The following is an 8983-nucleotide window of genomic DNA, read 5'->3' on the forward strand; positions in this document are numbered from 1 at the left end:
CTTCTGGTGTCCTAGAACCCCGAGGGCTAGACCTTTGTTCTCATGTACATATAGGAGGAACTCTAGTCGTAGGTCAGGGAGGTGTAGGGCAGGAGCCTAGAGGAATGCTTGTTTGAGTTGAGTAAATGGGGTTGCTATGGGGAATTTAGGGCTTAGGGGCTCCGAGGGATCTCCCTTAGCTGCCTCGTAGAGAGGTTTTGCTAGGAGACTGTAGTTAGGGATCCATGAGCGAAGGAAACCCGCCAGTCCCAGGAAGGAGAGAATTTCCTCCTTGTTGGAAGGGGTAGGAATTGAGGAAATAAGTTTTTTTCTGTCTGAAGTGATGGCCTTGAGTCCCGCGGATAGGAGTATGCTGAGGTAGGAGACTGTGGGTGAGGAGAGTTGGACCTTAGTGGGGGAGACTCGATAGCCTTTACTTGCAAGAAAGTTGAGGAGAGAGACGGTGTCATTTTGGGAGGTTTCTAGAGAAGGGCTATAGAGGAGATCATCTACGTACTGTAAGACGATACTGCCTGACAGGGTAAGGGATTGTAAGTCAGAGGCCAGAGCCTGTCCGAAGAAATGGGGACTATCTCTGAATCCTTGGGGAAGGACTGTCCACGTTAGTTGGCGGGAATGCATAGAGTCAGGATCACTCCAGGTAAAAGCGAACAGGTCTTGGCAGGAAGGATTTAAGGGAATGGTGAAGAAGGCATCCTTGAGGTCGAGGACAGTAAAGTGAGTGGTAGTGGCCGGAATGTTAGAGAAGATAGTGTAAGGGTTTGGAACTACTGGGGTAATAGGGAGAACTGCCGAATTAATGGCCCTTAGGTCTTGTACTAGACGGTAGGTGCCGTTGGGCTTGACAACGGGGAGGATGAGAGTGTTGTAAGGGGAGTGGGTGGCTATTAGGATGCCTGCCTGGAGGAATTTGTGAATAAGAGATTTGAGTCCCCGGAGGTGGGAGAGGGAAATGGGATACTGAAGTATGGATGGAAAGAAGGAGGGGTCTTTGAGAGAGATAGTGACTGGGGTGTGATGGGCGGCTACAGAGGGATGGTTGATGTCCCAAACTGAGGGGTGTATGACGGTGGGGGAAATGGGGTAAGTGTGGATATGGGGAGTAGAGTCTGGATCCCTGTCCAGCAAAAGGAGAATGTTGGAAGAGCTGGGCGGGATAAGGGGCAAGAGATGGAGAGTTGTCCCAAACTTGGGTAATATGTCTCTTCCTAGTAATGGGGTCAGAGAAGGAAAACTCTGACTCCAAAAAACCTCCGCTGCCTTGCGGCATACCTCTTCAGGGGAAAGGCTAAGGGAGTAAACCCCGACAGAAAATCCGGAGCCGGAGTCCCTAAGGCGGTTTGACGTTGTAGTCAACACCGGCAACTCCTGCGGCGCACCTGAAGCCAAGCTGTATTGACTCTGTCTTTCCCTTGGACCCTTCAGCTGCGAAGAGAGGGGGGGTCTGCTGCATGGGCAACAGCAGACCCTCCATATCACCCTGCCCAGGCTCTGTAGCTTCAGCTTCACTGGAGAGGACACTCCAGCGTCATCGCAAGATGTCGATTCAACACGGGAGGAGACAGATACCGTGTCACTCCCGAGTCAGACTGCACAGCCATTCTTGGCGGTGCAGATAGACTTTTAAGAAGCTACACCATCGTCTCTCGAGATGGACGGCTGCCAAGAAGTAATGGGGTTGGGCACTGAGGTGTTATGAGAAACTGGTGAATGAATGGTATGTTGTGTAATATACAGGTGACTGGAGAGGTGGTGAGGGGAGTAGTCCTGATGCCCAAGACTCCTATAATGGTCGTGCTGGATGGGACTAGAGGCCCAGAGAACTCTGGGAGGGTGGAGAAGGTGGCCCCAGTATCTACCAGGAAAGAGATTCGCTTCCTGCCACTTGGAGGTCTACCCTAGGCTCGTCGTTGGAAATGGGTACCAGGGCTAGCGGCCCAGGGCCTCCTCAGTCTTCAGTTGCCAGGCAAGGAAGTCTGCCACGGGTATAGAGGTTTGGGGATTTCCTGGCGCTGTCCCTCTCTGGCGACTGGGGCAGTCAATTCCCCAGTGTCCCTCTAGGTGGCAGTGCGGGCACAGACCCGGGGGAGGCCGAGGATTAGGACATTGCTTTGCGCAGTGGCCTTCCTCCTTACATTTGAAACATGATCCTGGTGGTTTTGAGGAGGGCCCCTTTGGTCCCTTTATTTTCGAGCCTGGGTGTTGAGCCCCCTGTATGGCTTTAGCTAACATGAGATAATTCTCCTGGTCCCGTTTTTTCTGGTCCTCCTTCTCCTGTTCCTCCCTATTGTGAAAGACCTTGAAGGCCAGGTTAAGAAGTTCCTTTGGGGGGGTTTCAGGGCCATTTTCAAGTATTTTTAGTTTTTTCCGGATGTCTGGGGAAGATTGGAAAATGAAGTGTGAATGTAAGAGTATAGTTTCTGCTGGGGTAGTAGGGTCTATGCGGGAATATTTTTGTAAGGCCTGGGACAGACGTTCTAGGAACTCACCTGGATTTTCTTGGGGACGTTGAATTACCTCCTTGATTTTATCATAATTGACTGTCTAATTAGCTAATTTGTTAAGGGCTTGTTGTAGGTAATCTATCATGAGATCTCGGGCCGACCGATTCTGATGTCCTGCCTGGTAGTTCTAATTGGGATCTATGGTAGACACCGCAGTCACCCCTAGGGGGTTGGCATTATTGTGGGCGTGAGCCTCACCTGCAATTTGTTGGGCAGTGGTCCAGACTCTGTCTTTATCGGAAGGTGAGAGGGAAGAAGTGAGAATGATATGAAGATCGTGCCAGGTGAGGTCATAGGATTGGGTAAGGTAGCGGAACTACTTTATGAACGTGTCAGGGTCAGAGGAAAAGGAGCCAAGCCGGCGCTCAATTTGGGCTAAATCCGAGAGCGAGAAAGGGATGGCTACTCGGACTATGCCCTCCGATGCAGCAACTTCCCGAAGGGGGAAGAGGCCGGATTGGGTGGAATGGGGGCCCTCTCTGTGTCATGGTCTCAGCTGGGGGGGGGCGAGAGAGGAGGGTCTTGGGAGGAAGTGGGTGGCTCTGATGGGGCTTTGGACGAACTCGGAGGCGGAAGCGGGGGGGGGGGGGTGAGGGCTGAGGCGCCGGTTGGGGAGAAGCAGAATGATCGGTTGGGTCGAAGAGTCAGTGGAAAAGGGGACGGGGGTTAGAGGGGCTGAGGGTGTAGGAGCAGAGGGTTTGGTAGATTTGGCTAAGAGGATTTGGTAGGTTGAACAAGAGGTGCAGAGAGAAGGGCAAGAGCGGAGATAGAAAAAAGCCTGGACATAGGGAATTTCTGAGGCTTCCCTGTCCGGTGGCAAAAATTATCTAAGTCCCGAAGGATATTAAAGTGAAGTGTGCCATTCTCTGCCCAATGTGAGTTATTGTCTAGTTTGTATTGTGGCCAGGCCACATTGCAATAGAAAATGAGTTTTTTGGGCTTTAGGTCTGACAATCCTAGCTTATGGAGATTTTTGAGAAGGCACCCTAACGGGGTAGCCTCAGAAGGCTGGGACTGAGAGGAACCCATTGTAGAGAAGTCTCAGTGAGGAGTCAGGTGTCCCCGAGATCCAACACTGAGACTGCGTAGGCGTAGGCGAAGGGAGTGATAGGGACGGTCGTCACCGACCCTATTGATCCCGGAATGAGGAACGGATTTGGCCAGACACCTGGACTTTCGTAGAGTAGGCAAATCAAGTCGTCCAAGAATGGTCTCTCAGTCTCTAGCCGGCGAGAAGGGAAGGAGGTGTGGGAGAGGAATGTAGGGGCTGAGAGCTAAGGAGTAAATCTACCGGAGGACGGGAAGGCGGAGAAAATTCCTAGTCCAGGTGCGGCACGGGATAGATTCCGGACAGGGTTGGGTCGCCAGCCAATCTACCCTTACTCCCACCAAGCAGAATCAGGGAGTAAGCCTGAAACGAGCTGCTGCTGTTTGCTGCTTCCCAGGTCGTAAGCTTGGTAGGGGAGAAGGGGATCGTCCAGGCAACCGGCACCCTGTCCCAGGTTTTGGCACCAAATGTTAGAAATAGTAAAAACCAAAACCAAGAAAGTTGAGATGCAAGATTTATTAAGAGGAACCTGCCATGCTGTCTCAAAGGAGGGAACAGCAGCTGGCGTACAGGCTGACAAGGTTTTAAAGGGAGGGATAGAGGATGACTGGAACAGGGTATCGGGGTGCCTAGTGATTGGTTTGGCCTGGGGTAACAGCAGGAAGAATGGGTTGAGTCTGGAAGTAACGGCACGAACAATGGTGGGAACAATGAGGCACTTGGTGTTCTGTTGGGTATGTTGTTTGGGAGAAGGTACTTGGTGATTTATTGGGCATGTTGCTGGGGAGAAGAATAGAATAAGGGAGAAAAAAAATTTCTACCTCCTACTGGTGCTTTGCAAGATTTGAGGAACTTTTCACTGGACTGCTCAATAGTCATTGTTTGTGGTTTTTACTTCCTGCTAATCAACTTATTGGGTGGGGGTTTTTGAGGCTCTCACTGAACCTAAGAGGTACTATATATCAAAGACTTGGACAGTAACTTGCCCAGTCTTCACAAGGCTGATGGCTACAAAGTTATCTCTCTTTTTCTTCCTTTGATCTCAGAGATTGCTCTAATTAATGTGACCTGGGTCTCTGAGAACTGGAAGTCAAACTGCTGCTTTTTGCTGTAGCCCAGTCTATGTTGTTTCAAACATTACTGCTCCAGAGCTCCCTCTTCAGGGAAAATTCTTCACCTTCTAGGAAGCTTTTGAGCCTGACTGAAAAACTTTGTTTTTCTGCATTATTCCTCTTCTTCAGATTGCACAGTTTTAGAGATGTACAGATCCATAATTTAGTCAAACTAAATTTATATAATTCTCACCAAATTTTTCTTCATAAAGCCAAGCTCCCAGATGCTGCGTCTCCCTCCACAACTAAGAAGGAATACAACTACCCGAAAACTAGAAACAAGAAGAAGTTCCAGAAAATCAAACTGCATGGAAATCCAGCAAACAAAGATATAAAGAAGAAATATTCATCCAGACAGGCAGGATGGGCGGAACTGGGGCAGAGAGGACACAGTGTGGTGGTGGCACCAGCAGCAACAGCAGCAGGCCAGCGGAAAGCGCAGTTACACGTTTTAAAAAGTGAGGAGTGACACCTGGGGAGCATTCCCAGCTCCTCACCATACCTCACAGCTCAGTGTCCCAGCACCGGGAAAAATCAAGCCTCATTGCTTCTGACTGTGCAGACAAGTGGGGGTTGGGATGGAGGCAGAAACTGCTGGTCTCTCAGCAGAGTCCACTTGTTTAAAGGGCCCCCACAGACCTAGAACATCCGCAGACCCACCCACTCTGGGAACGACAGCCAGGACAGCAGCTAGAGGGGCACCAGTCCAGTGCAGAAGTGCCTGGAAAAGGGTCGAGTGCTGGGCAAGTGGCATTGTTCCTTCTCAGACCCCTCCCCCGCATACAGCGCCACAATGTGATGAAACAGGTCGCCCCTTACTGACGAGTACCTAAGGCTCCACCCCTTACAACATAGTAGGAGTGACAGCTCTCCCTGGGACATGGAAGCAAACAAACTCAGGAGACTTCCAGCCTAGACTGACATGCTCCATCTCCCTCCACAACTAAGAAGGAATACAACTACCACAAAACCAGAAATAACCAGAAGTTCCAGAAAATAAATGGAAGTCCAACATATGAAGTTATAAAGAAGTGGTGCTCGTCTGGACAGGTAGGAGGGGCGAAGCCAGGGAGGAGACTTCAAGCTGTGCTGTCCATGGTGGCAGCAGCGGCGGAGGCAGGAGAGCGGTAAGCACAGACACCTGTATTTAGGAGGAGGCGAGAAGCGCCTGGGGAGCACCCTTGGCTGCAGACCATACCCATCAGCTTGTGATTCCAAAGCCAGGGAAAGCAGACCTCCATTGCCTTGGACTGTGAGGCCCAGAGCGTGTGGGGATGGAGGAGGAGGCTCCCGGTCTCTCAGCAGAGAGTGAACGGCAGAAAGCCATCTTGGACCTCCACCCTCACAAAAAATGCCACAGCGTGGTGAGACGGGTCGCCCGGTAGTGACAAGTGCACGGGGCTCTGCCCCCTATAGCATAGGAGGTGTGACAACCCCACCCAGGAAGCAAAGGTAAACACAAAATTGTCAGCATGGCACAGATCATGATAGAGATGCCGGTGACACAGCTGACCAAACAGCAAATATCTAATCTAATGGCTCAGTGTATAGGAAATCTTTCTGAGGCTCAGTTTAGAGCTTTGCTTATAAAAATGCTTACAGACCTAACAGCAGATCTTGAACAAGACGGGGGAGGAATGAAGGCTAGTCCTGCTGAAATGAACAAAAACACATACAAAACTAGTGGTGAGGGCAAGAAAACCAGGGATCAAATCAATAAATCAGAACATAGGGAGGGAACAAACAATCAACCAGTGCAGAAAGAGAAAACGAGAAGTGAGGAAAATAAGGAGAGGCTCAGAAAGTTATCAAACAGCTATAAGTGGGCCAACATCTGAATCACAGGGCTGCCAGAAGGTGAAGAAGAAGAACTAGAAATTGAAAAATTATGTGAAAAAATAATAAAGCAGAACTTCCCACACTTGGGGAAGGAAATAGACTTACAGGTCCAGGAAGCACAGAGAGTTCCAAAAAAACTGGACCCAGGGAGAACCACAGCAAGACACATTATAGTCAAAATGTCAAAAATTAAGGATCAAGAGAGAATCTTAAAAGCAGCAAGAGAGAAGAGAATTACGTATAAAAGGGTCCCAATAAGACTATCAGCTGATTTCTCAAAAGAAACTCTGCAGGCAAGAAGGGACTGGCAAGAAATATTCAAAGGAATGAAAAGCAAAAACCTACAACCACAATTACTCCATCCAGCGAAGCTGTCATTCAGAAGAGAAGGGAAGAGAAAGTGCTTCCAGGACAAAGTAAAACTGAAGGAGTTCATCAGATCCAAACCACTCTTATATGAAATGTTAAAGGGACTTGTTTAGGAGTATAAGGATCAAAACTATGAATATTAAAATGAAAACTGTATCACAACAACCAACAACAGAAGCTAGGGAATTGAAACAAAGGCAAACTAAGTAGGCAATGAGAGTGTAAAAGAACTATAGGTATGGGGAACATTCTGGGGGGAGGTCAGTGGGAAGGGGGAAGAGAGAAAGGGAGGGAGATGGTACAGGAATTAAGAAGCATAGTAGGAGGGAGTGGAGTAGATAGGAAGATGTTGAGAAGAACTATATGCGCAACCAATGGGTATGGACTAAGGTGGGGGACAACTGGAGGGAGGGGAGTCACTGGGTGGAGGGGAGCAGAAAAAAAAGAAATTGGGACAACTGTAATAGCATAAACAATAAAGCATATTAAAAAAAATTCAAGCTCCCAGATTCATAATTAGATCTGCAACTCAGCTCTGAAACATTCCTAGCCAGCAAGTCTTCCAGATTAATCATCTTCTAAGGGCCAGGCTCACATAAACACCACTAAATATGTAACCATCCCAGGTGCCAGCCACTTTTTTGGGAAGGCACTTATAAATTAACTTATGATACTAGGAAATTTATACCTGTGGCCTCGTCTCTTAAAGTAAAATTTATATGTAGCTGAATCCATAAGTGAATATACAATACTGTAGGTTTTTTAACTTAACATTATTTCATTTAATTTTTTCCATGCATTTAGACTGTTGAATTTATTATATTAATTGTGCATAATACTCTCTGCAGTAGACAATCAAACTTTATGCTCTATTGCTCTTACATATCAATATATAACTTATTTCTGGGAATTCTTTCTGTTATAAACTACATTGCTAAAAACACTTTTATGATATATTCCTTATTTGAATTAATTTGGTTAGGCTAAATCTCCAAGTCAAGAAGACTAGTCCAGTCTAATATATTTTATTCATACATTTCCAGGATAAAATGGAGCTGATGTGACCTTATTTTAAGGTAAATGACTATAGATATATTTAAATTAGCAGACTGATAGAGTAATAAAGTATTAGAACCATTAACTCCAAAATTCCAAGTTGGAAAGTCAAGTGAGATGTTCTTTTTATAAAATATAGGTACATTAAAAAAAATAATCTCAACAAAATGAAATAGATAAAATTGAATAAAAAATTAAATATGGAGACTACCAATTCAAACGGATAACAAATTGTTGCAGAGGTATCAAAGAAGAAAGAAAATCTGATACAATGTAAGGGAATATAAAATTAGAAATAAAAATATGTCTTCCTATATTCTGAAATCTAGATGAGCAAAATTTATTAATATAATTTTTGTCATCAGTCCAACTGAGTCTAGAGCCCTGAGTCCAGACTAGGCAGAAAGCAGGGGAGGGCATATGTGTCTCTAGGGGAGGGATTCAGAGAGTGGCCAGCAGGAAGCAGTTTCCTGGAAACAAGACAGGGATACAGAACAGGAAGGGAAGGCCACAGGGGGTGGGAGAACAGAGGAAGAGTAGCTTTGTGGCTTAGACATGGGAAGAGCCAAAATGAGTTTAGAGCAAAACAATTGGGATAATATTTATCTCATAACAAATCAAAGGAATGTTGAAGGAATAACTGGGTGAGTGAATAGCACTCATTAGAGGTCTCTTCCATCTACAATGGTAAGTAAAGGGGCAGCGTGACAAAGAAAAGGCTGGTGGGGATATCTGTCTAACGCTGACATCTGCATGCTGCAGTCAGTCTGCAGGACACAAATGGCACCCAACCAGTACCAGGTAAGTAGGGTTTCATAAAAGATTGGCTACCAACATGTGGCCAGAATGTAGAGCCACAAATGCAGTTCCAGCCAGCTGTTCCCCACTCTGGACCCAACCCAGTCCAGTTTTTAAGTTGAACCCAGTCCAATCCTGGGCCCCGTTCATTTTTAAGTTGGATCCAGTCTGACTCTAATTGGTAACCAACAGCAGTCCCCAGTGTGGAAACTGGGGATTGAACAGAAGACCGATCCAGGACACCCCAAAGAATGGGA

This window comes from Furipterus horrens, unplaced genomic scaffold (genome assembly GCF_987537825.1).
Source record: "Furipterus horrens unplaced genomic scaffold, mFurHor1.1.pri manual_scaffold_3, whole genome shotgun sequence".
Classification (NCBI taxonomy): Eukaryota; Metazoa; Chordata; class Mammalia; order Chiroptera; family Furipteridae; genus Furipterus; species Furipterus horrens.